This window comes from Acinonyx jubatus, chromosome B4, assembly GCF_027475565.1.
Source record: "Acinonyx jubatus isolate Ajub_Pintada_27869175 chromosome B4, VMU_Ajub_asm_v1.0, whole genome shotgun sequence".
NCBI classification, from domain to species: Eukaryota; Metazoa; Chordata; class Mammalia; order Carnivora; family Felidae; genus Acinonyx; species Acinonyx jubatus.
Window position 1 is genome coordinate 71,063,231 of NC_069387.1, and position 26,307 is coordinate 71,089,537.

Genomic DNA, 26,307 nt, shown 5'->3' on the forward strand with positions numbered 1-26,307 from the left:
ATCCCCTTTTCCAGCCTTGCCAGAACTTAAGGTTTATGTATAACTCTTCTGGCTTTTTAGAGGCAGGACGATTCTTAACCAGCTCTTGTTTCATACCAGTTGATGAGGTTTTCCTTGGTTTAGCTTCTGCCAAATTTGGAGTAGATTATAGGAGTTTGGGCTGGCAAAAGAATATTAGGATTATCATGGAATAAACCAGGGAAGATGATGAGAGACCACAGGATTTAGGAAGACTAAGCTAAAACATAGACTCGGGAAGATGAGGATCAAAGTGGAACAAAAATACGTCCCCTTCATTTCACACCTGTGGTTATGTAGAGAGAAGGAGGTCTGAAGAGTCATTATCCTATTTGGGATTTCGTGTAACTGGCTCCCTTTTTGAGGGAATATACTACTTTACAAAAAATACGGTTGATTTCCTGAAATTCAAGTTTGATTGTCTTTAACTAGATGAAAAGACATGTGATCCTTAAAAAGTAAAATGTTAATCTATTTTAGGCACTGTAGTGAGTAACAAAAAAATCCCTATACTTGTGGAGCCTACATTTTGGTGGGAGAGACGTAAAAGACAAAATAAATAAGATATATAACATGCCATAACAGGGTAAGTCCTTTAGAGAAAAGTAAGGTAAGGATTATAAGTGTGTGTTAGGGGTGTGGGGGTTGGCTACAGTTTTGAATAGAGTGTTCAGGTGATTTCTCACCAATAGAGTGGTCAGAAGGTGATGAGTCAAAAGACCCGAAAGCAGGAGTGCTGAAGCAGACTATTTGGAAATCTAGATGAAGGGCATTCGAGGCAGAAGGAAGAGCATAGACAAAGGTTCTGAGGTAGGAGTTTGAGATATGTTTGAGGAAATGGAGGGAAGCCAACATGACGAGCAGAATGAAAGGTGGTGAAAATCGTAGATACTGGGGACTTCACTGTAAACACTTTGGTTTCACTGTGACTTGGGAGATCATTTGAGGTAAGCCTTGGGAGGATAAACTGGGGGGTTTTGAGCAGAAGAGGGACTTGACCTGCCCTGCCCTGTGTTTTAACAGGACCGCTTTGGCTGTGTTGAGAATAGACCATGGAGGAACAAGAGCAGAAGCAGGGGGACTAATGGGACTTTTCAGGAACCCAAGTGAGAGGTGGTGGTGGCTTGGCCCTGAGTGTGACTTATATGGCATTAGTGAGACATACTCAAATTCTCAGTATGTTTTGGAGAACCAATAGGATTTGTTGACAGAGCAGGTGTGAGGTGTGTGAGAAAGAGCAGTCAAGCATGACTTCATGGGTTTTGACCTGGGAGGGGCTGGGGAAGGAGCAGTCTGAGGGGAGGGGAGGCGGTGGAAAATAAAAATTCTGTTTTCAACATGGAAAATTTGAGACATCCAAATAGAGATGTCGACGTGCAGTAAAATATATGGGTCTGGAGTTAAAGAGAGCTAGAGATGTGGGAATTAGCGCACAGGTGGTGTTGAAAGCTGTGGACTGAATGAGAACAGCAAGAGGCAGGGCGAAGACACCCCGGACTGAGCCCTGGGGACTCCAGTGTTCACAGGTCAGAGACAGGAGGGAGCAGCAGCAGCAGAGTCTGAGAAGGAGGAGCCAGTGAGGCTGGAGGAAATGAGGAGAGTCCTGAAAGCCAAATGAGGGAAGTAAAAAGTCCGGGGTGGGGGTGGGGGGGAGAGTGACCAAATCTGCTGATGAGGATGGGAAATTGGATTTCGAGGTATGGAGGAGACCTTGACAAGAGAAGGCTCAGCTGAACGGTGGGCTCCAAAACTAGGGAGGATTGAAAACAGGATGGGAGAAAAGGGACTGGATACATAGCATTTAGATAACACTTTCCATTTTTTTTTTTTTCTGAACACGAATGCAGAGCAAGAGGTTATTATGGATTAGGATGAAGAGAGGTTTTGTTTGCCTTGTTTTTTGTTTTTGTGTATAGTTAGTGTTAAGATGGCAGGAATTGCCCCTGCCCCACCAGCTGGGTTAGATTGTAGGGATGGCAGGCAGAGCTGGTTCCAGGCCCGTGCTCTGCCTGCCTGGGAGCCCTACCAGAATATCCTGTCTTCCTCGGTAAGAGCTGTGGCAACATGCTGTTGTTGGATGGTGTCATCCAGTGTACAGAGGAAGGAGTTCTCCTACCAGGAGATGGCAGCCAGCCTGCGCCTCCCCTGCAGCCATCCCAGCCCATGCCAGGTGCTGACCATTGCGTGTGGGGATGGGGGTGCCCTGCAGGCTGTGGTGAAGCGTTCCTCTGGGGAGTCCGTGGTCCGGTGTGAGATTGACGAGGATGTCATTCAGGTCTCTAAGAAGTTCCTGCTGGGCCTGGCCGTGGGCTCCTCCAGCGCCAAGCTGACCCTATACATGGGCGACGGTTTTGAGTTCATGGAACAAAACCAGGGCACCTTCAATGTTATCCTCACAGACTCCTCAGACCCCATAGGCCCTGCTGAGAGTCTCTTCAAGGAATCCTATTACCTGGACCTCATCGAGGAGATGTGGCAGTTCTGTAGGTCGCTCTTCCCTTTGGTGGCCTATGCTTACTGCACTGTCCCCACCTTCCCCAGTGGCCAGGCAGTCTTCATGCTGGGCAGCAAAAATCTGAGCACCAACTTCTGGAAGCCCGTGCAGCAGCTGACACAGAAGCAGGTAGAACAGATGCAGCTGAAATACTACAACTGGGATGTGCACCAGGCAGCGTTTGTCCTGCCCGAGTGTGCTGCCGAGACCCAGGATGATGTAAGCTGAGCCCAGGTGCCACTGCCCAGGACGTTGGGCCAGGGAGCCTTCAGGACTCCTGGGCATGACCAAACCCTTTTGCCCTGCCTGTGTGCCCACCAAGCAAGTGTTACAAGCCCCAGAATGCTGCCCGATGGGCCCGGCTGGGCGGATGGTCTCTCAATGTGGTGTTCGGCCTCCAGGCTTATACCAGCTGTGTATAGCCAAAAACAAACAAAAAAACCACAGGAATTACTGTTTGTAAAGTGATGGGAATAATCCAGTAGGGAGAGAAAACCTGATGATGCAGGAGTGAGAAGGAAAAATTTGTGGAATGACATCCTTGAGAAGGCAAGAAAGGAATGGAATCTGGTCCATAAGTGGAGAGGTTGGACACCCTTCATGGCCGTAGAGACCATTTATTCTTATAAAAACACCATATGGGGACCCAGGTGGAATTAGTTCAGTAGTTTTGCTAGTAGGATCTTGTTGCTTTTTCTTGATTGCTTCTTGTTTACCTGTGAAATGAGAAGCAACACATTAGCTAAGATTGAGGAAGGAAGAGAGGAAGAGACCTGGAGAGAGAGGAGAAGGTGTGACACAGTCATCGGAGAGTGAATGTTCTGGGAAATGTAGTATAATTTCCTGGCAGCACTGAGAGCCCACTTGAGGTTCCTGGTCATGATGAGTGCGTGCTTTTCCCATTCAAGTCCAGCTTTGGGGAACAGGTGTACAGTAGGCAACGAGTTTGATTTCACCAACTTGGGGGTTTCTCCCAAGTCAGTTCAGTGAAGCAAGATAAGGCTAAGAGAGTTTCAGGGTGTTTGCAAGAGAGCAGAGGACCAGGGACAGGAGCAGGGTGAGACAATAGGATCAGGAGAGTTAGACCTTAGTGGGGCTTGATAATTTTTGCAGTTGGGGTATTGGAGAGAGTAAACTGGAAAAATAGGAAGTGTTGGTTGGAGAATCCAATCTTTCTCACTGAGGAAGGAATTACAATAACCAGTACAGACAAGGTCTGGGATATGAGCATTGGAATGAGGGGCTGGGGCAATGTGGAGTTGCAAGGACAGGGTGGTGGAAGGATCACATGTGCATGTGGAAATCCCCAAGAATTATGTCAGGAGAGATGTCTTGGAGAGGTTAACAGTGAGGCAGGGCTTAAATCTTTAAGGAATGAGGGGTAGTGTCTCAGGAATGAGTAGATGGCTGCCAAATGAGATGACCAGAGGTAGGAGAGCAATCTGAAGAGGGGCAGGCTAAAAACCAAGAAACAGATGGAAGTGGTGAGTAGCTTTAGGAATTCAGTCATATCAGGATTTCTCACCCTCAGCACCAAATTTTGGGCTGGATTTCTCTGTGTTGTGGGAGCTGTCCTGTGCATTGTAGGGTGTTTAGCAGCATCCCTGGCCTCTACCCATGAGATGCCAGGGTTCTTTACCCACCTGTGACAACCAAATATGCCCAGACATTGTTAAATGTCCCTGGGGGCAAAATTGCCCTCATTTAAGAACCAGTGAGTTAGATGAATACTGAAAAAGCATTAGGGTCCCTGGTGTCCTTCCCTAAAGCTCTTTCTACGGAGTGCTGGGGATGCCATTCTAATCCAGATTAGAGAAGATTATGCAATGAGCAGGAGAAAAAACAAAGTGCCTCTCTTTCTAGGAGTTTGACTGTGAAGGGCTGGAGGATGAGAGCGCAGTAAGCAGAGGAGACTCTGGAGAACCAGAGATGATTTCCTTCTGTGGGTCAGATGGAGCCATAAACAGACTTAAATATTGATGAGAAGGATCCATGTGAGGGGAACAACTGACCTAGAGAAAAGAGCGGTCTGAAATGGGCTGTGGAATGGTTTGTAGATGTGGAGGAGTCAACGTTAGATCAGAGGAGCAGCATCTCCAAAGATCCAGGAGCAGCAGGTGGATGCTGCTGGTTTATGATTTGTTGGAGAGAAGCAGAGGGAGTTCTCATCCAACAGCTTCCATTTTCAGCTGCTGAGAGTGAAGAGAACAGTGAGTGCAGGGGCGGAGGTGGGGGGGGGGAGTTGGCACGTTGAACCAGTTGTGAAATGGGAGACCAAGCTGGCTTGGAAAACCTAGGAAAAGTTCTAGGATGTCTGGGGAGTGGCGAGGGCCTGTGTGGGGCTAGCGACCTGAATTTACAACTAAACCAACCTGTGCTGCTGTGCTTTCTCTAGCATCACTCAGACACCACAAAAGCAGGTAGCAGGATTCAGCCCAAGTTAGGGCTTTGCTAGATGGTTGTGATGGAAAGAGCAGAATATTGGCAAGAGTGCTATTAAAATAATGAGCTGGGAAATGTAACTATACAAAAGGAGGGGAGGGAAAGAAATACAAATCTGCAGATTGGTTAGAAAATGTCACAGGGCCTCTGAGGTCATTGTGCAATTAGGACAGGATGTTAGTGGTGGTCAGAAAGGGGGATTCCTGAGTAAGTGATTCTGGAAAGGCAATTTGTCAAGTAATAACAAGGTCTACGTTGGGACCATGGAAGTTAGTGCATGAAAGGGAGAACATCATTGGTGATAAGTCAAGTTACTAAGGGGTCAAGGTGGCCCAGTCATGTCTGTGGATGCAGATGTCCTTCTGGATGAGGGAAAACTTGGAATGGAGAGGGAAATGTGAGCCAGGGGCCAGATTTTCTGTGGGCCGGGAGCGTCAGCTGGCAGGTAGGAGACGATAGGCTCTAGGAAACTCTGGGGTCATACTCTGCTTGCATGGACCTAAGGGGAACTATTTTCATCCCAAGAACATTGAGGACTAATGGTCTGGAAGCAACATATAGAATGAGGTGAATGTCAACCTTACTTTCTTGCCCCGAGTGTGAAAGGTATAAAAGAATAATCAGAGCCAGCTCCCCATACGTCTGCATATTTTTGTTTGCAGGCTTTGTTTCAGAGTGATTGATCAAGTTTTATTTCAAGGTGGGTTCCCACCTTCATCTCCTCCCAAACCCCCCCCCCCCCAAATCCAGACGTCATTTTGGTTATTTCTAGCCTAAATGGCCCTGAGGCAAATGAATTGATGCTGGGGCTATTGAGAGAGATTATAGTTTATTTTATGGGCTGTCCAGAGTCTTTCTGGCTAATCCCAGAAATCCAACTGAAGTACCAAGATCTGCCTCAAGCTCACAAGATCTTCTGGATCTGGAAGACTGGGAATAAGGCAGGACCCTTCTGCTCAAGCATTTCTTTACTTGGATTTGTGCTCTTGTATCTTCTACAAAGAAATAGGATGGCTTTGCCTTGTACCTTTTGGCACTAAGTTCACCAAAATAAAAAAGAAAAGGAACTAAACCAAAAAAGGAAACCAAACAAAGGAACGGTGATTTGGCAAAAGGAACTCTCAAAAGAAGAAAGGAGACCAAAGATAGGCTAGTAAGAACTGCTCAGTTGGCCCATTTGCTATGGCAGCAATTCACATGGCATTTCAACTTTGAAAGCATTTTGTACATTTAAGAGCAAAAGGTGAGGGAATATGTACTTTGCCTGAATATGGAGGGAAGGGGATGTACTCTTTTGCTTTATGTGGCTGATTCCAAAGCTACATTTGTTGATTTGTTAGGATTGGAAGGTAGGAACAAGAATAGGCAGCAGTCCAGCATACAAAGTCTCAGTCAAAAATCTTTCTGACTCACTTCTTTGGAATGCAGAATGTATTTTCCCAGAGAAACAGTCATAAATGGTGATTGGACTTCTGGGTCCAGCCAGCCAGACTAGCTAAAGCCAGTTTAACTCAGAGTGCTAACAAAACTGTCATCCCATAATAATAGTTCGCTGAAACACTCCAGTCTTATTTTTTCCACTATTATTAAAATTTTAGAATAAACCTCAAGTCCAGAGTGAGTGCATGAGTGGAACCTTGTGGAAAAAAAAATGCTTAGCATGATGAGTGGAAGAGAGGATTGGTTTTGAGTTATTTAGATTCTGAAGCAGTGTTCTGTCCAGAATTTGAGGAAGACAGTGTAATGGTATGAGATAACAGACAAGAGCTTATCAGCTTCCATATTCCTTTTGTCTTTTCTGCTAGTGAAGGTGAACTTTAGATTGAAAGGTTCAAGTCCTGGGAAGGAGCTGTAGAAGTCCATGCTAGAGGTGCCTGGGTGGCTGTCTGTTGAGTGTCTGACTTTGGCTCAGGTCATGATCTCACTGTTCCTGAGTTTGGGCCCCATCTCGGACTCTGTGCTGACAACTTGGAGCCTGGAGCCTGCTTCAGATTCTGTCTCTCTGTCTCTCTAAAAAATAAATAAACATTAAAAAAAAAAAAAAAAAGAAGTCCTTGGGGCGCCTGGGTGGCTCAGTCGGTTGAGCATCTGGCTTCGGCTCAGGTCATGGTCTCACGGTTCGTGGGTTCGAGCCCCGCATCGGGCTCTGTGCTGACAGCTCGGAGCCTGGAGCCTGCTTCGGATTCTGTGTCTCCCTCTCTCTCTGCTCCTCCCCTGCTCATGCGCTCGCTCTCTCTCTCTCTCTCTCTCTCTCTCTCCTTCAAAAATAAATAAAAACATTTAAAAAAAAGTCCGTATTGCGTGAGACTGTTGTAGGAAGGTATATCATTATTCCAAATGAGTTTAAATTTCTTAGCTAGAAAAATTATATATCAACCAGGGTATTGAAAGAGCAGGTGAATTCGCTCGTGGAATCACAGTTGCTAATGGAGGTGATATGAGGGCTGGGGCAATTACCAGAATAATAGAGGGACAAATGTGACAGTTTTCCAGAAGGGGTAGGGTTAGGGTAGAAGTTGTACATAAACTAAATTCTGATAAATGGAGACATTGACACCGGAGTATTACTCTCCAGGAATATCACAAGATGAGATTTTTAAGTGGGTGGTTTGTGAATGTTAGAAAAAGGAAAGGTCATCAGGAGCCAGTGCAAGTTCAATATAAATAAGTCATGTCAGACAGAGCACATTACCTTTTTTTTTTTTTTTAATGAGGGTGATTATAATGGTAGAAGAGGAGAAAGCCACAGACATGTTTGTGTTTTTTAGAAATTGGAGTATAGTTGACACATTTTTGTGTGTTTTGAGTTTAGCAAATGGTGTGAACAAAATTGAATTTAAATACAGAATGAAGAAATGTGGACCTAGTGAGAGTATACTTATCTGAGCAATTGATCTTGGTACCAAGACTGTGGAACAATGGCTGGAAATCAATTTCTAGAGGAGACAAAAATCAATATGAATTAAAGTAATGGCCTGCTCCTGATTCACAAATATGTGCTGCCTAAGTACAAATCATAAGAGCTGAAGCTAATGACTGATTATGTGAAAAGACTAGGTGTTTGGCTAATTAAATCTTAGTATGAATCAAGCATGTAATAACAATGTCAAAAAGTTTATGCAAGTTTAGGTTGTATTTGCACCTTTGTGTCCAAAACAAAGAAAGTACTAGGCTTCTCCCATTCAATATTGGTAAAGCCACTTGGGCCCTCCATTTCAAGGAGGGGAGGCCATGTTGATTGGGGAAAAACAAGTGGTAGATCCTGACACTTAGGCAAAGCAGGACATCAAGTTTAAATATTTGATAATAGCAATTGGTGGATGGAGTTGCAAAATATAGTATTAAGACCTATGAATCGGAGGTATAGATAGGCAGACATTTCATTTTAGTGGAAAGATGTTTAATTCTTCAGAGGAGTTTAAATATAGACAGACTGGATAACAATCTAGGCAGATGATGTATGCTTTAACCAGGATGTATCAGTGGGGATGGGAAGGAAGAACATACATGTTTTATGTGTAGCAGGACTTGGTAGCTGATGGCAAGCAGGGAATGACAGAAAGACAGGATGTTTCTGGGAATATAACACCCTAGTAAGTGACTCACTGATGAATCTGAGTTGCTTTTGTTTTATTTCCCCCCCTTCTTTCAACCTATTGTCATCATCAGCCAAATTTCCTCCTTGTAACAGTGTTCATTCTGCTGTTTTTTCCCCTATTTTCAGAAAGCCTCCACTGAAATGCCTTGTGAATTCTTGCCCCACGCAGTATCCCATTTGAAATTCAGTGATCTATCCATTATCTGGGGAAATGTCAACATTAATTTGACAAAAACAGGCATGAGGAAAGCAGGGAGCCCTGGGCATTCTGAACAAAGATGTAATATCAGTATTTACCATGGAACTCATTTGATTATACGTCATCTAGAAGCATGCCACAATAATGGCCAGAAAAGCCCACAGAAGCAAAAGAATCAAGTTAAAGTTGAGAGTCTGCTGGTAAATAACCTGACTGCCATGACCTAAAAAACAGCACTAATGGAAGAAGTTGTAATAAAAATTTAAAGAGAAACACAGAACTTGGCAGAAATGTATACACAGAATGGATTCACAGGATTCCTGAAAATTGAAAAGGAGAGAGATCTGTAGGATTTCAACTATAGCTATCCCTCCCCCTGTACACCAAACCCCCATATTTTGAATTTGTAATTAGTTTGAAAGGCTTAAGGGCTCTGGAAAGATCATTTAAAATCCCTTTATTTCTGAAGTCCTACTAGCTGATTGCAATTTTCCTTGTTTTGACAAATTAATAATAAAAAAGTGCATCTTTACTGTAAGTCTCAAATGTATTCCTTAAATCTGTCTCTGGTTTAAAAAAAACAAAAACCTGTAAGATAGGTTTTTAATCAAAAAAAAATTCTAATGGCCCCTTCAAAAGGAAAATGCATTTACAGTTCCTTCTCCCAAGGCACTTTTTGAAATGTAGATTAATGTGGCCTGATAGATTGTAATAACGACCAAAGAGCATTTTCATTAATTATAATGAGCAAACCAATAATATAGATCTTTACAGTGTTAGTATGAATTAGAATATATCAAGACGATACTTGCAGCTGGAGTAAAATTTGACTGCTAAGTCCAAATCCCTTAAAATAAAACACATAATGAAAATTTTGACAGATTATTCAGTGATGCTAATGGTATCACCACCATTTCATGATTTTTAACACAGTCTTAAGTGTTTTTAAAAAGTAAATACACTGTCTTGTGACATAAGTAGTAAGAAGGTTGAAGAAGAGAAAAGTGAATGAGAGGAGGTACTTCTGAGACTTTGAAAAGTGTTTTTCTTTTTTTTTTTTTCCTTTTTTCTTTTTTGTTAGAGTCATTTCTAAAGGTCCCCTCCCCCCCAGGAAGTTGAGCATGAGGTAGAATTCGAGGGATTTAGAAGCCCTCTTCAGGTTCTGCTCTCAGTCCCCTATGGGCTTTTTCTTTTAGGACCTCAGTCTCCTTATGTGAAAAAGCAGAAAAATCAGCAGATTTCCTCACTGGGGTGTTGTTCAGTGACTGCATGCACAGTGATTGAAAAGCATTTTAGCTATCTTAAAAGCATATTCATAAAATAATAATATAGTGAGAAGCCTTATCTAAGATTTATGGATGCTTATAGCCGGCAATACAGATTGCGGGCACCAGGATAGCCAACCTTCAGATGACCACAGCCCCACATTGCTCACCCCAGCTGTACCCCTTCCTGTTTCCTTTCAACTGAAATCGGATGGTGTTGGCATCAGAAATTGGTTCTGTTCTCCGTAGAAGAGCACATGGGCATTTGTGACTCAGTGCTTCCGAGAAAGAAGTTACAGGCATTAGATATCTACCAAGTTTTCAGTGGGTTGAGAATTAATCCTACTCAGCAATATTGTAAAATACCAACAGTACAGTCTTATCAATAAATAAATATGTTGGGCACTTACTAACACTTGCTAATAGGATTTTCAATTGAACTAGAAATAAGAGCTATTTAAATTATGCACTATTTTGAATAAACCGCTATCAGCTTCACTAAATTTTGCCGTGAAATTTTCATGTATTCATTCATTCAATATTTATTAATCAAAGTGCTTTGAGGAATACCAAGCAGTAATCTCAACGTTTCCCCTCAAGGCCAGGAGTGGGTATTGCCTCTGGCCCCTGCACAGTGTCTTTGTATCTGACAAATGTTAGTCCTGCAACCACTGCTGGTTAGTTGGTTGAAGGAGAGAATATCAGGCAGTGTGCAGTGTTTGGTGACTTCCAAAGGCACGCACAGCAAAAGTGCTGGAGGAGTTCGGTTAGGATGGCAGTCCTCAGCTCTGTTGTGCATCAGAACTCCCCAGAGAGCTCTTTGGAAAAGTGAAGGTCCAAGCTGACCTTTATGTGCTAATATTGCTCTTGGTTAAAACCTGAATGTGTTTAAATAAAGTTTATGAAGGTGACTCTAATGTACAGCTAGTTTTAAGAGCCATTTTCTTTGAAAAATTTGTAATTAAAATTTTTTCTTTTAATTTTTGTAATGTTTGTTTATTTTTGAGAGAGAAAGAGTGCAAGCAAGGGAGGGACAGAGAGAGAGATACACAGAATCCCAAGCAGGCTCCAGGCTCAGAGCTGTCCGCACAGAGCCCGATATGGGGCTCGAACTCACAAACAGTGAGACTATGACCTGAGCTGAAGTCGGATGCTTAACTGACTGAGCCACCCAGGCGCCCCTAGGTTTGTAATTTTAAAGGAGGTGGTGGTATATAGCTCAACCTTGAAGGGTACATTTCACTAGGTACCAAAACCTGTACCGAAAGGTATACCAATCCAGAAAACAGAATCAGTAGTGTATATATATATATATATACATAGGTACACATAGGTGCACAAACGTTCAAATGTGTATGTATAGTTGTATGTATGTGTACATACACAGAGATTTAATAAACAGATGTATTTATTTTTAAACTCTTTTGAGAAAGAGAAAGCACAAGTTGGGGAGGGGCAGAGGGTGGGGAGCAGAGCATCTGAAGCAGGCTCTGTGCTGACAGCAGAGAGCCTAATGTGGGGCTTGAACTCACGAACTGCAAGATCATGACCTGAACCAGACACCTAACCAACTGAGCCACTCAGGCACCCTTGATCTATTAAACAGAGTCAGCTGAAGGAATTGGTTTATGCAGCTGTGGGGTATAATCCACAGAGCATGCTGGCAGGAAGGGCAGGGACGGCTGCTGCAGTCCATAGGTGGAACTTCTTTTTTTTTCAGAGAAGCCTCAGGATTTTTTTTTTTTTTAAGACCCATCAACTGATTAGGTGAGTCCCACCTAGATCATTGAGAATAATGTCCTTTAAAGTCAACTGACTGTACATGTTAACCACATGTATACAATTCCTTCACAACAACACTTAGATTAGTGTTTAATTTCATAACTGGGTCCTGTAGCCTGGCTAAGCTGACACACAAATCTGACTGCCACAGTGGATATATTACAGAGGGTATCCTACTTGCATGGGCAAGTGAATGGAAGTGGAGATGAGGAAGATGTGTCCAGTTTGTATCCAGTTGATCTAGGGTAGTGGGAGGAGATGAAGTTAGTTTAAGGCTAAATGTAGCTGTATTGGACTTTTGAGCTGAAAAGACAAAGCAATGCTATAGCAGCACTGTCCCAACAGAATTTTCAGTATGATGGAAATGTTCTGTCTCTGTGGTGGCCAGCACCATAGCCCCTTAGCCACGTGCGGCTGTGGAGACACCTGAAGGGTGTTAGTTCCAAACCTCCTTGGGACCTTCCTGGGTAAAATCTGAAAGTGACGCTGTACTTGAAGAGAAGGAAAGACTAAAGAAAGAGGCCACTCCATATCAGGAGGTGGACAGCTTAATGAGCAAGGGAACTTATGAGGCTTTTCTTAGGTGGACCTAAAGGCAGGAAGATCTCCACCCCCGCCTGCCAGTATCTTAAAAGTTGCTATAGAGGCCTTAACTAGGTTAAGTCATGTATATGGACCAGATGGTCTGAATTCCACATCACTATCTCAAGGTTGTGTCCTTGGGGCAGCTTCTGGGAGCAGGGAAGGCAAGTGGAATGTACTTTCCAAGGACGGTGGGTGGGAGGAGGGGAGCTGAGGCGGGGTGGGGGGGGCGGTGAGGAGCCTCTGATTGTTGGAGTCCAGCTCCTGGGTCACTCAGCGGTCATGTCCTCTCAGTGACCTACCCTAACATGTGATTAGTGATACAGAGGAACTGAATTTGAATTTTTTAAGGTTTATTTATTTATTTTAAGAGCGTGAGAGAGAGAGAGAGAGAGTGTGTGTGTGTGTGTGTGTGTGTGTGTATGCATGCAAGTGGGGGAGGGGCAGAGAGAGAGAGGGAGAGAGCAAGAATCTCGTGAACTCACACACCATGAGATCATGACCTGAGCCAGAATCAAGAGTCTGACACTTAAGCTACTGAGCCACCCAGGCTCCCCACAGAGGAGTTTTTAATTAATTTAAGTAGCTCCGTGTGGCTAGTAGTTACTGTTGGACAGTGCAGCTGTACAGGGGTCAGTCTGGCAGGGGGTATACAGGATGCACTGGAAGGAGAGAAAGAAGGCAAGCAGTCCAGTTAGTAGACTAGTCGTACCGTCCCAGGCAGGGCGGGCAGTGCAGGAAGAGGGAAGGAAGGGAGAGAGATGGGAAATGGAGGAGAAAGGAACCAACGATGATCTTAGGGTTGGCCACTTCTACACCTTCTTGCTTTCCCCTTGTCCACCTAAACCCTTCCTGTCAGGCAGATGTCCGCAGCTCCTCTTTTCTCGCCGGCTGTCCTCACACGGGCTTCCCTAGCTTCAGTTACCACAGAACTGTGTTAACAGCTCCCAAGATTCTACTCACAGTCTTAGCTCTTTCCTCTCAACCTCAGGCCCCTGATATCTCCACTGGGAAATCTCACAGACTCTTATTGGTCTCCCCTCCTACCCATACTGCTTTTTCAGTTTTGTGCATTTTGGTACATGCACAAAATATAATCACCATCCTCTCAGCTGCTCAAGCCAGAAACCTCAGACGGCTCCTGATATTGTTCCCGATCTGCTGTTTCTTTAAATTTATTATTATTTATTTATTTATTTATTTAGAGCATGAGTGGGAGAGGGGCTGAGACAGAGAGTCCCAAGCAGGTTCTGTGTGGTCAGCGCCAGTGCCCGACTTGGGGCTTGAACCCACAAAACCACGCTATCGTGACCTGAGCCGAGGTCAGGAGTGGGACACTTAACCGACTGAGCCACCCAGGTGCCCCTAACCTGCTATTTCTAAGAGTAAGTTACAGCTTGTCTGTCTCTGTCTTCATTTCTGTTGCTCCCCCCTCGGACAAGGTCACTACCTGTCTTCCGTGGACTCTCACAGTCCCGTCGCCACTTGTGCCACCCGCATCTCTATTCTCTAACCACTTCCTTGAAAAGCAGAAATCAGATACTTTCTTCTGTGATGCGTAACGTAATTTCCCCCCTGTTGCTTTATCTGTAATACTACAAAATATCACAGGATAAAGGGTTAATTAATTTCAGTTGATTTATTTAATAATATTTATCCATTTAGTATTTCTATAACCCTATTAAGCAGGTACTATTGGGAAATATCACTGAAATATCCCTTGGGCATATATTCTAGTGAGAGAAACAGACATTAATCAAATAATTACACGAATAACTACACAATTAAAATTGTGAGATGTGACATTTAAGGAGGAATATAAGGTGCTCTGAGGGTATATGAGGAGGAGAGCTAAGCTAGCCAGGGAGCTCAGGGAAGGGCTCCGTAAGGAGGAGTTGACTAAGGAAAGGGAGAGATTCTAGGGAGTGGGGGCCACATGTGTAAAGAGAGAAGGGAAGTACTTTATTTCAGTGGAATACAAATGTAATGATTAAAAACTTTAATGGAATAAAGAACCTGACAACTGCATTGGGATGGAATGTGGTCTTAAATTTTTCAAGCCATCTGGAGCAGCTTTTGGAAACCAACCAAACTTGTATAACATGGTTCTGTTAAACACTTTGACTTGAATGTGATCTCAAGTCAATATAGCAAGTATCTGTCTGGTGGCTTACTTTCCTGGGGGTTATAAGTTAAAAAGAAAAAGCAAGATTTTTTTTCTCTTTATTGTTATAATCCAATAAAAATGATAATATGCATACATAAAAATAGATGACATACTCTATATGTATTGTATCATACTATTATTATAATTTATATAATGGAAAATTAAGAGCCAGAATGAATGGTATGAAATGGTGGTTCTAAAGGTTTTATATTCTTTCACTTTATACTCTTAAAAGTATGGACCCCAAAGAGCTTTTCATGTGGGTATATTGATATTTACTATAGTAGAACTTAAAACTGAAAAAAATTAAATGTATTAATTTACTTAAACAAAACTAATAAACTCAGTATATATAAACATAAAACATTTTAATAAAAAATAACTTTTTTTTTAAAACAACATAGTAAGAAGAGTGGCATTACACATGTATTTACACATCTCTTTAAGAGAAGGCAGCTGGATTCTTAATATCTGTTTCTGTAGTTAAAAGTTCCAGTGTGTTGTTTTGGTTGAAGTATGTGAAGTAGACCCAGCCTTACACAGATAGGTGGTCAGAAAAGAGAGTTGTTTATAGTCTTTTCAGGTAATTCTAGATATTCTTTGATACCACATTGAAACTTGACAGGTAGTAGCATCTTAAAGGTTCATTGTAATATGAAATGTGAAACCATACCAACAAATTTTTGTATATTAAAAACCTGTCTTGCATTTTGAATGGATCTTTACCCAAGCCTAATTTTTATCACTATTCACAGGGCAGTTGAAAACATTGGTTCACTGAGTTAAGTAGCTCTTACAAATGTTGACCCATTTTGTTATACAAGGTGAAAAAAATGACGTTTGTTAACACAGCCCCAGTCTCACCAGTGAAGCTAAGGAATATTGGGAAGCTGTGAAGTGCACAGTGGTGAATACAAGTTGTCCTAAATTCTAATACTTGTTTGAAAACTTGAATTTTATCATAAGCAATAAATATTGTCAGTTGTTTCTCCTGAAATGACAGTTTCACTTTGTTCATTTTCTGCAAAATATCTACCAAATATCCAAGTCTATACAACTGAATTTTGTTAGTTGTCTGTCAAGTGAAGTGGTATCTGTGAAAAAAAATTGGCAACTGGAAAATTATATAAGCACTTTTCCTCAAGACAGCCATCATACTACAGTGTGCATCAGAAGTGCTTTATGGGTACTTCCATTTCTTCACACAGAATATTGAAAAGCCCGGTACTCAAGGGTCAGGATTTAATAACGTTAGTCATTGTTACAGCTTCATCAAGAACATTCTTAAGTGAAGTGACTCTACTGTATGCAGTGGTAAAGAATACAATGACAACTAGGCCAGTTTGATGCCACTGCTGAGTTTGCTAAGATGCTGGGAATTTTACCCACCATTGTTTTTGCACCATCATTGCAGGTGTTAAGACAGTGAGGAAAATAGATAACATCTTAGTATTATAAAAATGGTTGTGACCCTATGGGCCCCCTGAAAAGGTCTCAGGAATTCCCAGAGGTCCTCAGAACACACATGCGTTGCCATAGACAGTAGTGTAAGAAAGAAAGAAACATCCCATTGTTAGGAAGGCTTCATGAGCGAACGGACTTAGACCTTAAAGCAGAATTAAGATTTTGATAGGTGGGAGAAAGAGAAGGGAAAGGGATTTTAGGAAGGGAAATCATGTGCGTAAAGGAGTAGAGGCAGGAAGCAGCATGATGTGGCCAAAACACTGATGAGAAACGATGGTTGGGTTGGAGGGTTAGGAATGGAGAGTGAGTGATTATTTATAGAATATGGGATATGATGATATTACGGGGGAATCTTGAATACCTATCAGAAAAGTTTGCATTTTTTCCAGAAGTCACGGGGAGTAATTGAAGGTTTTTGAATCCTGTGACATGAACATGTTGGTTTAGGACCATCCATACAGCGAAAGTGTATAAGGTAAATTTGACAATCAGGACAACTGGATGCAAGGAGACTGATTGGCATATTAATTTAGTTTGTGAGCGTCAAGAATGCAGACTAGAGAGGGGTGCCTGGGTGGCTCTGTTGGGTGAGGGTCCGACTTAAGCTCAGGTCATGATCTCCCGGTTTGTGGGTTCGAGCCCCGCGTCAGGTTTTGTGCTGACAGCTCAGAGCCTGGAGCCTGTTTTGGATTCTGTGTCTCCCTCTTTCTCTGCCCTCCCCCACTCACGCTCTGTCTCTCTCTATAAAAACATTGGGGGAAAAAAAAATACAGGCTGGAGAGATGGCAGTAGATGGACCAGAGTGAAATGTAGACCAATTGCTTCAAAACTAGAAGTGATATGAGAACTAAAGAAGAAAAAGTCAAAGGTTACTTGCATATTATATTTTATAACCCCATTTCCTTGCCAAGGACATTGTTAGGGAAATGAACAAAACTGGGTGTTTCTATATAAGGTCTCACTTGACACTTTTTCCTCTCCCCAAAATCAGAATGCTTCCCTTTTTTCTGATAGCAAGAACTGGATCATTGAACACATTTCCTTTTTGACCTCGAGCCAGGAGGCTTTGTGCCAAATATCATATTAAAATCATAACAATTACACTTGTCCCAGTGGTTAGTACATTTCTTACTTCTTTCTCTGGCCTGATTCTCTTCTCTCTTTCTTTATAATTCATTAATCTTACTATTTTCATTCTATTTAATGCCAGATATCAGAAGACCTTTTTTGAAAGAGGTTGACAGTGGGAGAGTCTTTTAGGGTTCCTAATACCAATTCCAATGTGAAGGGTTATTCCCCAATGCCCAAACACTAAGTGATTCTTGCACACCAGTTGGGTATCAGAGAATTCAAGTCAATTCTGACACTGTCTACCAGGAGATAGCATCAGATTGCACAGGTTAAGGACTCAGTCCTACAAAATTGCTTTCCACATCCCACTTCAGACTCCAGTGGCAAACCTCAGGCTGTTACCGGTGCTTCTGACCAACTGGCTACAGATTGGAGCTTCCAACAACCTCCTTTTTAGGTTCAACTAATTTGCTGGAGCAGCTCACACAACTCAAGGAAACATTTACTTATATATACCGGTTTATTAAAGGACATGAATCAACAACCAGATGAGGCGATACATAGGGCAAGGTAGGGGGAAAGAGCATGGGGCTCCTGTGTCTTCTCTGGGTATGCGACCCTCCTCTCATCCCCATGTGTTCACTCCAAACCCAGTTCTTTTGGTTTTTGTGGAGACCTCATTGCATGCCCATGATTGACTAAGTCTTTGGCCATCGGCCAATTCAAACTCCAGCCTGTCCCCCATCCTTGGAGGTGATGGGGGGGGGGGGCCTGAAAATTCCAATTCTCTAATCACATGGCAACCAATCCCCCACCCTTGGGTGGGGTCCAAAAGTCACCTTCATTAATAAGATACCCATTTCGCCTTTATGCCTGTGAAGCATTTTCAGGAACCGTGGATGATTCTTAAATCATTATATCACAGGGAGAAGAATGTAATGTAATGATAATCTATTAATCCTTCACATATTTTGTTCATTGATAGGATAGGACTCTACATCAGTCACATTTTACTGACAACCTTAAGAAAGCTAAAAAGACTCTGACATTGAAAACCAAAGTACCAAGCTTAAATTTCAAATTAAATAAATTCAGTTATTCTGGTTTCCCAATTCAAAGCAGATGAGAAGCAGCAAGTAAAAGGGTAGTGAAATACCTACTAAAAATAGGTAAAATGAGAGTGTTTCAGTCAGTTAAGCCTCTGACTTCGGCTCAGGTCATCATCTCACGGGTTTGTGAGTTCAAGCCCTGTGTCAGGCTCTGTGCTTAAACAACTCAGAGCCTGGAGCCTGCTTCCCATTCCATGTCTCCCTCTCACTCTGTCCCTCCCCTACTCTTGCTCTGTCTCTCTCTTTCACTCTTTCTCTCAAAAATTAAAATTAAAATTAAAAAAAAAATAGGTAAAGTGATACCAAACGAAATGAGTTTTCATAACCAGAATAATGTCAGAAAAAGCAAGATGCGGGTGCAAATTCCTCAGGATTATAGATTATGTGAATGCACGCAACACAGCTAGTAATTAATAAAGAACTGTCACATGTTAGAGAAAACTAACAGCTCACATTTCTTGTGCTTTTACTATGTTCCAGGCTCTCTGCTATTGCTTTTCATGTATCATTGTACTTAATCTTCACAATAACCATGCATTTCTATGATTTTCTCCTCTTCACAGATGAATACTTTTAAAGAAATAAAATATATACACAAAGGTACACTGCTTTGTATGTGGCAGAGTTGTGTTTTGAAATGGGCTCAGCAGGATAACAAAGCCTATGTTCTTTATTCTTATTTGGGGGCTTCCTTCATGTTTACCTCAATAATAATAATAGCTAAGTTATGTTCAATATCCTTTTAAAAGATCTCAAAAAATACTGTGTACTGTGAGAAAATTTAGAGCACAAAAAGGTTAAAGTAACCTTTTTTTAATTGGTATAATGTTTATTTAAAAATACATTTCCTCAGAGAACTTTATTTCTTGAAAATTCCCAACAAATGGGCTGGAAGAAGTTTTGTAAAGTGTTATTTTTTACCTACAGTCAGTTTCAAACTTTTGTGCCATTGTTTTATTATTTTTAAAATGTTTTTAACGTTTTTATTCATTTTTGAGAGACAGAGACAGAGTGCTAGCAGGGGAGGGGCAGAGAGAGAGGGAGACAGAATCCGAAGCAAGCTCCAGGCTCTGAGCTGTCAGTAGAGAGCCTGACACAGGGCTTGAACCCATGAATGGTGAGATTATGACCTGAGCCGAAGTTAGATGCTTAACCGATTGAGCCACTCAGGTGCCCCATTTGTGCCATTGTTTTGAATGAGTCCTGTGGTTTTTTAAATTTTGTTTTGGAAACCTCTGTGTATCCTCATTTTCATATCACAAAGAACAGCCATTCTTGGGGGCGCCTGGGTGGCGCAGTCGGTTAAGCGTCCGACTTCAGCCAGGTCACGATCTCGCGGTCCGGGAGTTCGAGCCCCGTGTCAGGCTCTGGGCTGATGGCTCAGAGCCTGGAGCCTGTTTCCGATTCTGTGTCTCCCTCTCTCTCTGCCCCTCCCCCGTTCATGCTCTGTCTCTCTCTGTCCCAAAAATAAATAAACGTTGAAAAAAAAATTTAATAATAAAAAAAAAAGAACAGCCATTCTTGTAAACTACTAGTGAGTTAAAGGAAGAAAAAGTTCTATCTCTATAAAACATTAACCAGCTGATAGGCAATGTCACAATTCTTTGCTCGGCACTAGATGCTCTGATTTCTTTTTCTTTCTCTCGCTTTGAATGAGTTTGTAAACATCAGTTGTCAGAGAAGTAGTCTGAGAAGATTATGGACATGGGACATAACAGTCCATGGGGGAGTAACTGTTGATGACAGGACTCTAGTGGTGCAAACTCAGAGCAACTGAAAAGCTAAAAATAACCCTGGGCAATTCTTAGACTAGAAATGGAAACATCCTGTGAAAGATGAAGAGCCTCTGGGAGTGACGGATTATAACTTTAAGGGAGTCTGCAAAAGAAGAATTATACATGATCCTAGTAAAGAGTATGATTCATTGCCTCAGTTACACCCTCGGGTGATACCTTTGTTAGCTTCCTCAGCTTGACAGTCTGAATGGCCAATTTAAATCTCCATTTTCTTTTCATTTTCAGATTATAATCACCCGCTAGGGGATAAGGTTTTCATTCACAAGCATGCATATTCAGGGACTAGTCACCCTGGTCACATGTGACTCAGGTGACTAAGAAAGGGGAGTAGTTCATAGCCATGGATATGGTAACTACCAGTAAATATTTTTTCATCATAACTGGGTAGTTTTCCAAGTACTGAAAGTACTTACATGTGTGAAAGCCAGTTGAAGTGTGTGGTTGACTAAGGAATAGGAGGGAAGGTGGAAGGAAACCTGTGATTATGAAGTCACGTGAAAACTATTTTACCTTGAGACTAATGATCTGAACATTGTAGATGGAATATTGTGAAAGTCCACTAAATCATGAGGGATCTGGTTGTAGCAGTATTATTTTGGTTCTGATTCCAGAATAGAAGATTGGGAGTTATTTCTTAAAGGTCCAAAAAGTGTAATTTAGGACAGCCATCCTGCCTAGGTGGGAAACCTATACAACATTTTTCCTCAAGAGGTAGTACAAACTGAAGATGCTAACAGATTCAAGACATATTTAAGAATGTTAAATACGTAATGTGGTATTAAAGCAAAAGCAGGACACTTTGGGGATGTTGAAACCTTAAGAGGTTAGCCTCTAGGAGGATAATCATTCCCTTTCAGAAATATCCTCATACATCACTTGTCTTGTTTTATCATGTCTATCACTTTATCTAAGACTTTATTGGGAATATTTTGCAGCTTAATCTCTCCCACAGTTCACCACTGTTACCATTATCAGATGAGAACTGTGCAAACAGGTGATGGCTTCTTCTAGAAAAGGAAGAATATGAAAATAACCACTATAGGCATTTTCACACTGTTTTTTTTTTCTTTTGTGACTTTTCTTACTCTTCTTTTCTGCACATCACCTTTAAAGAAGGCTAAACAGGGGTTTTAAAATGGTGGGAAAACAGGAGAGCAAAAACAAACCAACCAACCATCCGTGTAGTCTTGTTAATAAAAATCCCAATCCCCTGTCTCACATTTGACTGTGGGGTTGAGGAAAAGGTTCAGGCAGAGTCCCTCCCCTAGGAGGACCCTGCTAACTGAGCATCTTCCTGCAATCTTCCTGAAACCCTAGTTACTTAACTCCTTTTAAGGAAGTCTTATTTTAAAGGTCATTAAAAGTTCTATTTTCATATTTCGTCAAACTTGCTTCAGAAATTTTAAGAATATTTAAAGCCATATGAGAACTTTATTTAATCAAACTACTGTTTCCATGGCATGGCCTGCAGGGAAGTATTTAACAATAATTATGCTTAAGGTATTACAGCCTTTATACTCACCCAGCATCTTAAATGTGATGTTCTAATAATAGAACTCCAGAGTTTAACACAAGCAAAAGGAAACAAAAGCAAAATGCATGTACCAAATGAAGAGGCTGCCGGCATGTGAACATTCCCTTGTGTGTATAACCAAAAAAAAAATAAAATAAAAAGAAGCAGCAGCATCTTTAGGCACAATCTAATGATATTTATAAGTGAACCATATCCCTGTGGACAAATTATGGAAACTAGTAAGCTCAGCTATTTGGGAACTGGTTATAGCCATGCAAGACTGTTTTTTAGGAATTTGTGCATCAATTTTTGACTTTCAACAAAAATCACTTATAAGCTAAATAAGTATTAAGTTCTAAAGAAGTTTTGAGTAAAGATATATAACTGATATGTGGTAGTTACAAAGGTGGCATGGAAGCTGTAAGGGAAAGTATGTCAATCTGGGGCAGTGATCTCTAAAATTTGTATCAGCACATTCCAATTCCATGTCTGAATTTCAGACATGTCTACGTTGTTGAACCCAGGACTGATTGACAGTACCCTAAAATATTTGTCCCTTTTCCTTTTTGGGATTTAGTTGGTAATTTTATGGACCCCTTTTATATCGCCATTCATCAACTCACCCCATTTGCCTGCATGGTTTTTAGGATCTCATCAGTAAAACCCAAGAGAATCTACTGAATAGAGATTAAATAATGAGATAGTTCATTTAGGTCAAGAATGGTAATTGGCATTTCACAAAAGCAGTAATTCATTTGGGCAGTACCCATAAAAATGTTGGTGCTCCCTAATTAAAAAGTACAAATGAAAAAAAATATTTTGACTCTCAAGGAGACAGTGAAACTAACAGAAATCTGGTAAGGGTGGGAAAGGAGACTTTCATGTGCTCTGCTGGTGGAAGTGTTCATTTATTATAAATATCACGGATGAAAATTTGGCAATGTATACATCAAAAGCTCTTGAAAAAGCCGTGCCACTTAAAATCTGCTTCTAGAACTTAGCCTAAGGAAATAGTAATTGAACATGTGCACAGATACATATGTACAAGGATGCTCATTGCAGCGGTGTTTATAAAAGCAGCAAATTGGAAACAATTTATGTGTTCATCAGTGGAGGAAATGTTTATATTGTAGTGATTAAGCATGACTCAGAGCTTTAATATCAAGCTAGAAAAATGTGATAGATGTTTATAAAACAGTATGTAGGGTGTGGTACCATTTTGGGGAGTGTGTATGTGAGAGCGAGGGAAAACCTGAAAGGATGCAAAATATTAAGCTCAGCTCTACGAGGTTGGATTACGTATGACTTCTCTTTTTTTCCTTTCTTACTTTGCTGCATCTTTAGAATTTTTTAGCAGTTAGTATATATTACTTTTATTATCAGGGGAAAAAAGAGGTTATTTTTATTCTAAGAAAAAAGTAAACTGAGCTCCTGCTACCTGCAGTGCTCAGCAGAGAACTCAGGGTTGGAACAAGACCCGGCCACTAGTCTTCAGAAGCTAATAGTGTGGATAACAGAGTGGGGAAAGAGACTGTGATTTGTACAAATATTCTGGGTCACTCTTGAGTACACCTTGATCATTACAGAGTCACCATCAAGGGATGTTCATGGAACATCCTGACATGCTTGACTCTAAAACCAACCTAGAGTTCTCGCTTCTGGATACCCCCTCCTCCTTGAATGGGCCCTCTGTCCACTGCACTTCCCTCCCATCAACATTCCTGGACGCCTGAGTCCAGTCAAAAAACACGCTTATTCATCCCCTGTAATACACCAGTTACTGAGCTGGTTTCCTCTTTGGCTCCCTTGTGTGTCCACATATGTCTCTTTATCCCTGTTAACTAACAGGTTATTTCCTCTTTGTCAACCCTGCTCCCCACAATACTAGTCTTTCCACCTTCAGCATCAATCCTTCCATATGGACAATCCTTCCATATGCTTGTCATTTTTCTTTCTACTTTGCATTTTCTCACTATTACATGTTCTTACGGGCTGAGGAGGAGCTCTCCTCAAAGGAACAAATTGGTCCTGGTCTCTTCGCTTTGTGCACAATTGTATAAAGTAAAAATGTCCCATGATTACTTATGCTTTGAATCTGCCTGCACTCTCCCACAGTTAGGGAAAACAGAGTATATCTCATTTATAACTGTATGGCCTGCAAATAAAGTTTCATTGTGCTCTGTGTTTTGTGAGATCTAAATATTTACACAAAGGCTTTTGCTTCAAAAGTTTGGTTTCCCTAGAACTTGCTACATGCATGGATTCAGGGTTTACTGAAAAATCAAAGATCCAATATTTTCACTTTAGTTCTCTGCCATGATTAAAGTTTGCTTTTTTTCCTGTTGTGTCCTTCTTGGATTTAGTTAATTAGTTTTGTTTTACTTAAGGAGGTGTTAAAGACTACAGAGAGCCACGTGTTTTTTTCCACGTTTACATATCAGTTGCTTTTTAATTGTGTGAGTGTTTGGATATTGTTTATTTTTCGTCATGTAATTCCTCAACTATTATCGTTAGATCTTAAGCCTTTTTTTTGTAGCCTGCTTTGTATAAAGGTTGACACCATTGCCCAAATGAGCTTGGACTACTCTCCAGTATCATAGTAAATGACAACCATATCAGATCAGGAGTAGACTATTTGAAAATTCTGGAGATACAATCAGGATATCACTTGCTGTCCAAGGCAAGTTTCAAACACCCTTACACATAAATAAGAGTTTGAGCAAAAATACCAATTACACTGCTTTTTATGCAGATCTTGGACAAATAACTTAAGTTCAGCATTTTAAGCTCTCGAAATTAGATGCCTCTATTGTGAAAGGGAACTTCCAGTCTTGTGTTTTGCAGGGTTATTTGGGGACCTGATTTTGTGGACACTTGAGAAATATGAGATTGAACAAATGTTAAGCAGCAAGTTATGTTGTGGATTTACCAAGTGCTGATATCAGGGATTCCAGGAGGGTGCTTAGTGAGATAGGCTGCTCACCTAGAACTAACCTAAATGCCACAGAGCAGTGACACTCAGGAAACAGTGACGCCTGTTTCCTAGGTCCTCTCTTACCGTGGTCCTTCTTTCCCCACCTAGAAGAGAGACCTCATCATGTCACCCTTCATTTGCCTGAAGCATCTATTCAAGGAGAGGTCTAATGCCTCATTTCATTCAGAGATTACTTATGAGAAATTTTCCTACTAAGTAATTACCATCTTTGGATCTGTCTTTGTGTCCACTAGGACATTATTTCTCAATCGCTTGTCCTATACTATGGAGGTCTGAACCGGGCTCCAGGTACAGGACCAGCACCCACTCGTACTTCTTAGCCAAGAGCAAAAAATTTTCATGTTCTTAAATTCACGACTGTAGCTTGAAAGCACTGGGCACAGTATTTTGTTCCTTGCATTTTTTATCCTGATTTGGTTAAGGAGGATCCTGCCCTGTGGGGCTCTTTTGTTGAAGGAGCCACCCCATAAATAAAAGGAGGAAAGAAGCCAACTGAGAGGAGGGAGGCCTGGAAAACATCGCTTGTATGAATCACACCTGACCTCCCTACTTATTCCCTCTCCTGCTCTCCTCAGCCAAGCTGTTACTGCTCAGACCTGTATGTCTCCTCTGCATCCCAAGTATGAAATGTCAAAGGCAGCAGCCAAAGGCAGAGGTAGTCAGGTCACTATTTCACAGTGGTTGCCACCAGTTCTGGTGTACTGACAATGAACGTGGGTGGGGTTTTTTTTTTTTTAACCTCTGTAGCCTTTAACTTTCAGTACAGCGTTAGGTCAAGTGGCTACCCAGGAGTAACTGAATGCTAGGTGGGTGAGATCTAGCATCTTCGGAACCAGAGAGGGCATTGGGTATGAACAGGTAGAATATAGTATAGACTCCAAACTGTAATTGGATATTTATTTGATATTTTTCCAGAAAGACGTGAGTATTAACAGCTAGAGACTGTTTACTTCCTCGACATTTGAGACATTTGCTTAACACCCTAGTGGGGTCGTCCAGGTGGGGAAGTCAGTAACCATACAGAAGCCGTGATCTCTAAAATAATTTTACCTGATAAATTTTCACCTCTCTTCAAGTGTTTTTATATTTATTTATGTATTTATTTATTTATTTATTTATTTATTTATTTATTTCAACGTTTATTTATTTTTGGGACAGAGAGAGACAGAGCATGAACGGGGGAGGGGCAGAGAGAGAGGGAGACACAGAATCGGAAACAGACTCCAGGCTCCGAGCCATCAGCCCAGAGCCCGACGCGGGGCTCGAACTCCCGGACCGCGAGATCGTGACCTGGCTGAAGTCGGACGTTTAACCGACTGCGCCACCCAGGCGCCCCTCTTCAAGTGTTTTTAAACTTAAGTTGCTGAACAGGAAAGATTGGCCTTCAGGGTATTTTTGTTTTTGTTTTTCCAAGTTTTTATTTAAATTCCAGTTAGTTAACACAGGGTAATATTAGTTCCAGGTGTAGAATTTAGTGATTCATCACTTACTTACAATGTGTGGTGCTTATCACAACAAGCACCCTCCTTATTACCATTCCCCCCCACATCCCCTCCAGTAACCCTCAGTTTGTTCTCTTTAGTTAAGAGTCTGTTTTCTGGCTTGCCTCTCTCTCTCTTTTTGTTTTCCCTTATGTTCGTCTGTTTTGTTTAAATTCCGTGTATGAGTGAAATCATACGGTATTTCTCTGACTTATTTCACTTAGTATAGTACTCTCTAGCTCCATCCACGTCATTGCAAATGACAAGATTTCATTCTTTTTGATGGCTGAGTAATATTCCGTGTGTGTGTGTGTGTGTGTGTGTGTGTGTG

At 41.5% G+C, this 26,307-nt stretch overlaps 1 protein-coding gene and 1 pseudogene across 2 annotated transcripts in view; both read left to right on the forward strand.

Annotated features, from left to right (window-relative positions):
• Positions 1-26,307, forward strand: part of ANO6 (anoctamin 6) — a 194,512-nt gene that overhangs the window by 81,970 nt on the left and 86,235 nt on the right. The gene's annotated exons all lie outside the window — the stretch shown is intronic.
• LOC113593096 (spermidine synthase-like) lies at positions 781-26,293 on the forward strand (annotated as a pseudogene).